Below are 9,038 nucleotides of genomic sequence, written 5' to 3' on the forward strand. Positions count from 1 at the left end.
TGAATAATTAGGCTAAAACGATGGAAAATGTGCACAAGTATCTATAAATGTTATACTAGTTATAAAATAAATAATAATTAAAGTATTTAAATGAGATATTATGTGTTTTATTTCTTTCTTATTTTTTCAAGACTGTCAACAATGTTTCTTTTTTTGTATGTACTCTTGTAATTTATTGCACCATACACAATTTCTGTACGTTGTGTTGCAGTATAAGGGGGGTCTATTTTACTCAGGAGAACTAAGTAAAATAATGTTTCTTTTATCTATATAATGTTTCTTTTATCTATTTTACTCAGTTCTCCTGAGTAAAATAGACCCCCCTTATACTGCAACACAACGTACAGAAATTGTGTATAAAACACATAATATCTCATTTAAATACTTTAATTATTATTTATATCATAACTAGTATAACATTTATAGATACTTGTGCACATTTTCCATCGTTTTAGCCTAATTATTCATTTACAAAGCATACAGAACGGAACTGTTATGCTGAAGAGTCTAAAAATCCTTGACCCGGATCTAACAGTTAACTTAACATTAGTTTACACCCAGAGGAGTTTCGCTGCTCATTGTGGAGCCCTTAAAGAATGCCAAATCAGCTTAAATACAATATTTTTTCATATTGGACATACATATTACACCATATACAATTTTCTGTACACTGTTTTGCATGAAATTGGGGTCCATTCTACTCAGGAGCATCTCTAGTTTAAAAATTCACAGTTTACACTCCGGGGGGTTTCGCTGCTCATTCTACAAACAAACAATATGTTTATTAAAAAAGTGAAGAGAGATACAATTTTCTCAAAAAAGCATACTTTATTCACAATGAAGTTAATTAATCCAATACTTTCGTGAAATTGATAATCAACAGTAAAACATAAGTTTCAAATTATATTCAAGATCCTCTTCATCTCATGGGCTGAGTCAGCCCACTGGGCACAAACTGGTTGAGTCAACATTGTTTCCACCTCATTTAAAAATAAATCTGCATGATGATTGGGGAGATACTAACCTGTAGCATCATGATCTTATTAGGAAACTGCCTCAAAAAAACATAGTTAGCTTCTCACCTAATCAGCTGCTAATAGTCGGAATTTGGCACCTCCATTTTAGGGCAAGCCAAGAGTATACACTGAGTATACACTGAGTGTACAAAACATTAGGACCACCTGCTCTTTCCATGACATAGACTGACCAGGTGTAAGCTATGATCCTTTATTGATGTCACTTCTTAAATTCAATTCAATCACTGTAGATGAATGGGAGGAGACAGGTTGAAGAAGGATTTTTAAGGCTTGAGACAATTGAGACATGGATTGTGTATGTGTGCTGTTCAGAGGGTGAATAGGCAAGACAAAAGTGCCTTTGAACGGGGTATGGTAGTAGGTGCCAGGAGCAGCGGTTTGAGTGTGTCAAGAATTGCTGGGTTGGGTTTTTCACGCTCAACAGTTTCCTCTGTGTATCAAGAATGGTCCACCACCCAAAGGACATCCAGACAACTCGACATAACTGTGGGAAGCATTGGAGTCAACATGGACCAGCAATCCCTGTGGAACGCTTTCGACACCTTGTAGAGTCCATGCCCCAACGAATTGAGGCTGTTCTGAGGGCAAAAGGGGTGCAACTCAATATTAGAGAGGTGTTCCTAATGTTTTGTACACTCAGTGGAGTACGCTAAAACAATACATTTATTGTTTCGTAATTAAGATATAGTCCGGAATTAGTCAGTCAGCAGAGAATTAAAGTGATAGACTGGACCCTGGTTTTATGGACACAAACAATCACTAGTTTTTCCTCTAAAATGCAATATTTGTACCATATAGTCTCCATGCACCCCACATTAAGCTGTTTGACCAAAGTAAAAGCCCAGCAACACTTCCTATGACATAGCTTTTTGTTCAAACTAATCCGTTTTGTACACATAATTATGTAAGGTGCAATATGTACGTCCAATATGAAAAACATACTGCATTTCAGCTGATGTGCCACCCTTGGGTTATGAGCTCTATGGATTTAGACTGTATAAATTCTCCTGAGTAGAATGGACCCCCCCCTCCTTTTTCTGTTTTACTGTGACACAATGTACAGGAAATTGTGTGCAGTACAATATGTATGTCCAATATGAAAAATATACATCTTGCAATATAAATGGGCTAATTAACAATGGGATTTAATAGTGCTTCCTAACGTTGATTATTAGAATTATAATAATAATATTATTAATACTGTTATTACTATTATTATTAATAGTAACATTATAAATCATGCTTTGTTATTTATATTACTGTTGTTACCATGATAACTTTATAGTAATCATTACTTTTAATGCTGTTAACAATAATGTCAATAATATTACTTGTGCTATAAAGGCGATAAACTGGGTGGTTCGCGCTCTGAATGCTGATCGGCTGAAAGCTGTGGTATACCACAGGTATGACAAACATGTATTTTTACGGCTGGTAACCAGTTTATAATAGCAATAAGGCACCTGGTGGTTTGTGGTATAAGGGCTGTATCCAGACAATCCGCTTTGCATCGTGCGTAAGAACAGCCCTTAGCCATGGTATATTGGCAATATACCACACCCCCTCGGACCTTATTGCTTATTTAACCTTTTTCCATTTGTATTTTATTTTATTTTTAAAACGTCATTATTGTGGGACATTTATTTTGAAAGGAAATCGCCGAGGTCATGGCCTTATTCTTGGTAGGTCTTGCTTATTCTTGCTGGCTAACGAGACTACCGAGCCAAGCAGTCAAAAGTGTCTGCAGAAACTACACTGCCTCAGAGAAACGCTGGTTGCGCACAAGAAGAACATCCATCACAGTGTATTCTACATTATTATAGTTGATTAATTTATTGCTGACAGTTAAAGCTGTCAGTCAGCACTAGGGTTGCACATTCTGTTGCGTGCTTTGGTGTGTGTGTTCCCAAACAAGGACCAGTTGTGCTCTGAGGTGGCTGATGTTGGTGGGATTTGGAGGATGATGGAGGGAACAGGGGAAAGAGCCTCAGATCCACAAAGTCCCTTCCACCAGGTGGCTGATAAGATATGTTGGCACGACTGCCATATTGCATTTCCATCCCAAAGCCCTTGCTTGGACTTCGCCAGACTGCCAAGAACCTTGCCCTCATCCAGGCCAAGGTGGTGAACACGGTAGTGATGACACCATAGGCCTTGTTGATCTCTGCATCAGACAGGATGCTCTTGACAGCATACTTTGGGTCCAACATGTACGCTGTATGGGCTTCAGGCAGAAATCTTCATGTTTTTTTTAATGTATTTCAGAACTGCAGTTTCCGCTGCTTGGAGCAACAGTGAAGTGGGCAGGGCAGTACGGATTTCTTCTCTTACATCTGTAAGCAGAGTCTGAACATCAGACAGGATGGCATTGTCTCCCTCAATCTGTGCAATGGCTACTGCTATAGGTTTCAGGCTGCTTTACCATTCTCTCCCAAAATACATCATCCAGGAGGATCCTCTTGATGGTGCTGTCCATATTTGCAGACTGTGTTATGGCCATTTCTTGGAGAGACTCCTTCCCCTCCAGGACATGATGACAATACCAACCCAACGGGTGTTGCTGGGCAGCTTCAATGTGGTGCTCTTATTCTTCTCACTTTGCTTGGTGAGGTAGATTGCTGCTATAGCTTGAGGACCCTTCACATACCTAACCATTTCCTTGGCTCTCTTGTAGAGTGTATCCATTGTTTTCAGTGCCATGATGTCCTTGAGGAGCCGATTCAATGCATGAGCAGCACAGCCAATGTATGTGATGTGAGGGTAGGACACCACCTTAGACCAAGCAGCCTTCATGTTCGCAGCATTGTCTGTCACCAGTGCAAATACCTTCTGTGGTCCAAGTTCATTGATGACTGCCTTCAGCTCATCTGCAATGTAGAGACCGGTGTGTCGGTTGTCCCTTGTGTCTGTGCTCTTGTAGAATACTGGTTGAGGGGTGGAGATGATGTAGTTAATTATTCATTGCCCACGAACATTCGACCACCCATCAGAGATGATTGCAATACAGTCCGCTTTCTCTATGATTTGCTTGACCTTCACTTGAACTCTGCATCCAGCAAATGAGTAGATAAAGTGTAACAGTATAACTTTAAACCGTCCCCTCGCCCCGACACGGGCGCGAACCAGGGACCCTCTGCACACATCGACAACAGTCACCCACGAAGCGTCGTTACCCATCGCTCCACAAAAGCCGCGGCCCTTGCAGAGCAAGGAGCAACCCTACTTCTAGGAAGTTTCAGAGCAAGTGACGTAACTGATGGAAACGCTACTAGCGCGTACCCGCTAACTAGCTAGCCATTTCACATCCGTTACAAAAGCATGTCTGGTTGGAGGGGTGTATGCTGGGCGAAGAACATTCAGAAATCTCTTCCAATACACATTGCCTGTGAGGATCAGAGGTGAACCAGTTGCATACACAGCCCGAGCAAGACATTCATCAGCATTTCTCTGACAACGTTCCTCCATCGAGTCAAAAAAACTTCTGATTCAAGGAAGACCACGAGCTGTTGCTAACGATAAGGTGTCTGATTCATAATTTCCACCTCGATTAGAAGTAGAGGGACTTTCGTCAGAGGTTGCTTGTTGTGAGCGCTGAGGGAACTTTATGCACTTGGCCAGATGATTCTGCATCTTTGTTGCATTCTTCACATGATTTGGCACAGTATTTGCAAATGTACACAGCTTTTCCTAGCTGCAGGGAAATGTCTCCACACATCAGATGGTGCCCGTGGCATTTTCCTGTAAAGATTAGAATAAAATGAGTAAAAAATAAATAAAATACAATTTCATGTACAGATAAATAGTTAAGCAGTTAGATTAAACAACTCCTTTGTAAGATAAATGTTTTAAAATGAAACATGTATTGAAACAGGTGAATTAACACTCCTCAGTTAGCGGGCTCCAGCAAGCTAAAACCCACATGGTAGCAAAAACTAACTAGCAGAAATTGTTAAGTTAGAAATGATTTAAACACTTTGCTGTAGGCAACTATTTACTAGTGAACAAAAAATAATGTATGTCATATAAATTATTCACCCCACCCAGTATTGTAATCAAATCTTACCAGAAAGCATGTAGTCCTTGGCTCAGACAGTGTAGTAGTGTGGGCTCAATAGCATCTCATTAGTGTGCAAGATCTTGAGAATCAGCTGTACATGTGATGGAAGAGAGCACTGCACATGTGATGGAAGAATGCACTGTGCATGCAGAGGGTTGCAATTCCATTGAATTGGGAATAGTTGAACCAAAATATGCCACAAGACCTAGAATTGCCTTATGTGTATCCCACAAAAAAGGTTTACTGCTATAAGCTAACTTTTTGTTGTTGATGAAATTCTATCAACATTTTGATTGTTGTACTGGCGCTGCTAAAACCCTTGACCATTGCTATACTACCTTCCAGAATGCACATAAGGCCCAACATTCGTCAAATCGGAACACGATTCCATCTTGCTCCTCCCTTCCTATAGGCAGAAACTCAAACAGGAAGCACCTGTGGTGAGGACTATTCAACACTGGTCTGACCAATCGGAATCCACGCTGCAAGATTGTTTTGATCACGCGGACTGGGATATATTCAGAGTAGCTTCAGGAAATAATATCGACACACAAACTCATTCAACGTTTCAGTATATCAGGAGATGTTGTACCCACTGTGACTGTTAAAACCTACCCCAACCAGAAACCGTGGATAGATGGGAGCATTTGCACAAAACTGAAAGCACAAACCACCGCATTTAACCAGGGCAAGAAGCCTGGGAATATGGAAGAATACAAACTGTAGTTATTCCCTCTGCAAAGCAATCAAGCAGGCTAAACGTCGGTATAGGGACAAAGTTCAGTCCCAGTTCAATGGCTCAGACACGAGACGTATGTGGCAGGGTCTACAGACAATCACGGTTTATAAAAGGAAAACCACCCACGTCGTGGACACCGTCTTGCTTCCGGACGGGTTGAACACCTTCGCTTGTTTTGAGGCTAATACTGTGCCACCGACACGGCCCGCTATCAAGGACTGTGGGCTCTCCTTCTCTGTGGCCGACGTGAGTAAGACATTTAAGCGTGTTAACCCTCGCAAGGCTGCCAGAGCATGCACAGACCAGCTGGCTGGTGTGTTTACAGATCTATTCAATCTCACCCTATCCCAGTCTGTTGTCCCTACATGCTTCAAGATGGCCACCATTGTCCCTGTACCTAAGAAAGCAAAGGTAATTGAACTAAATGACTATCGCCCCGTAGCACTCACATCTATCATGATGAAGTGCTTTGAGAGACTAGTCGAGGATCATATCACCTCCACCTTACCTGCCACCCTAGACCCACTTCAATTTGCTCACCGCCCCCAATAGATCCACAGACGATGCAATCGCCACCACACTGCCCTGTCCCATCTGGACAAGAGGCATACCTATGTAAGAATGCTGTTCATTGACTATAGCTCAGCATTCAACACCATAGTGCCCTCCAAGCTCATCATCAAGCTTGAGGCCCTGGGTCTGAACAACGCCCTGTGCAACTGGGTCCTGGACTTCCCGACGGGTCGCCCCCAGGTGGCGAATGTAGGAAACAATACCTCTTTGTTGATCCTCAACACTGGGGCCCCACAAGGGTGCGTGCTCAGCCCCCTCCTGTACTCCCTGTTCACCCATGACTGAGTGGCCAAGCACGACTCCAACTCAATCATCAAGTTTGCAGACAACACGAGTAGTAGGCTTGATTACCAACAACGATGAGACAGCCTACAGGGAGGCTCTGGGAGTGTGGTGCCAGGAAAATAACCTCTTACTCAACGTCAACAAAACTAAGGTGATCTTGGACTTCAGGAAACAGCAGAGGGATCACCTTCCTATCCACATCGATGGGACCGCAGTGGAGAAGGCGGAAAGCTTCAAGTTCCTCGGCGTACACATCCCTGACAACTGCAGTGGTATACCCACGCAGACTGTGGGGAAGAAGGCTCAACAGCGCCTCTTCAACCTCAGGAGGCTAAAGAAATTTGGCTTAACATCTAAAACCCTCACCAACTTTTACAGATGCACAATTGAGAGCATCCTGTTGGGCTGTATCACAGCCTGGTACGGCAACTGCACCACCCACAACCGCAAAGCTTTCCAGAGGGTGGTGCGGTCTGCCCAACGCATTACTGGGGGCAAACTACCTGCCCTCCATGAAACCTACAGCACCCGATGCCATAGGAAGGCCAAAAAGATCATCAAGGACATCAACCACCCGAGCCACTGCCTGTTCACCCTGCTATCATCCAGAAGGCGAGGTCAGTACAGGTGCATCAAAGCTGGAACCGAGAGGCTGAAAAACAGCTTCTATCTCAAGGCCATCAGACTGTTTATCAGCCATCACTAGCACATCAGAGGTGGCTCCCTATAGACATAGATTAGGAATCACTGGCCACTTTTAGAAATGGATCACTAGCCACTTTAATAATGTTCCGTATCCAGCATTACTCATCTCATATGTGTAAACTCTTAGTCACTTTAATTGTAGTAAATATTGCTTCACCCATCTCATATGTACAGTTGAAGTCGGAAGTTTACATACACCTTAGCCAAATACATTTAAACTCAGTTTTTCACAATTCCTCACATTTAATCCTAGTAAAGATTCTCTGTCTTTGGTCAGTTAGGATCACCACTTTATTTTAAGAATGTGAAATGTCAGAATAATAGTAGAGTGATTTATTTCAGCTTGTACTTCTTTCATCACATTCCCAGTGGGTCAGAAGTTTACATACACTCAATTAGTATTTGGTAGCATTGCCTTAAACAATTTAAACTTGGGTGAAATGTTTATGGTAGCCTTCCACAAGCTTCCCACATTAAGTTGGGTAAATGTTGGCCCATTCCTCCTGACAGAGCTTGTGTAACTGAGTCAGGTTTGTAGGCCTCCTTGCTCGCACACACTTTTTCAGTTCTGCCCACACATTTTCTATGGGATTGAGATCAGGGCTTTCTAATGGCCACTCCAATACCTTGACTTTGTTGTCCTTAAGCCATTTTGCCACAACTTTGGAAGTATGCTTGGGGTCATTGTCCATTTGGAAGACCCATTTGCAACCAAGCTTTAACTTCCTGACTCATGTCTTGAGATATTGCTACAATATATCAACATAATTTTCCTGCCTCATGATGCCATCTATTTTGTGAAGTGCACCAGTCCCTCCTGCAGCAAAGCACCCCCACAACATGACGCTGCCACCCCCGTGCTTCACGGTTGGGATGGTGTTCTTCGGCTTGCAAGCCTCCCCCTTTCCCCTCCAAACATAACAATGGTAATTATGGCCAGACCGTTCTATTTTTGTTTCATCAGACTAGAGGACATTTCTCCAAAAAGTACGATCTTTGTCCCCTTGTGCAGTTGCAAACCGTACTCTGGCTTTTTTAAGGTGGTTTTGGAGCAGTGGCTTCTTCCTTGCTGAGCGGCCTTTCAGGTTATGTCGATATAGGACTTGTTTTACTGTGGATATAGATAGTTTTGTACCTGTTTCCTCCAGCATCTTCAAGGTCCTTTGCTGTTGTTCTGGGATTGATTTGCACTTTTGGCACCAAAGTACATTAATCTCTAGGAGACAGAACACGTCTCCTCCTGAGCGGTATGACGGCTGTGTGGTCCCATGGTGTTTATACTTGCTTACTATTGTTGGTACAGATGAACGTGGTACCTTCAGGCATTTTGGAAATTGCTCCCAAGGATGAACCAGACTTGTGGAGGTCTACAATTGTTTTTCTGAGGTCTTGGCTGATTTCTTTTGATTTTCCCATGATGTCAAGCAAATAGGCACTGAGTTTGAAGGTACATCCACAGGTACACCTCCAATTGACTCAAATTATGTAAATTAGCCTAACAGAAACTTCTAAAGCCATGACATCAATTTCTGGAATTTTCCAAGCTGTTTAAAGGCACAGTCAACTTAGTGTATGTACACGTCTGACCCCCTGGAGTTGTGATACAGTGAAATAATCTGTCTGCAAATTTGTTGGGGAAAAA

Source organism: Salvelinus alpinus, chromosome 19 (assembly GCF_045679555.1).
Source record: "Salvelinus alpinus chromosome 19, SLU_Salpinus.1, whole genome shotgun sequence".
Classification (NCBI taxonomy): domain Eukaryota; kingdom Metazoa; phylum Chordata; class Actinopteri; order Salmoniformes; family Salmonidae; genus Salvelinus; species Salvelinus alpinus.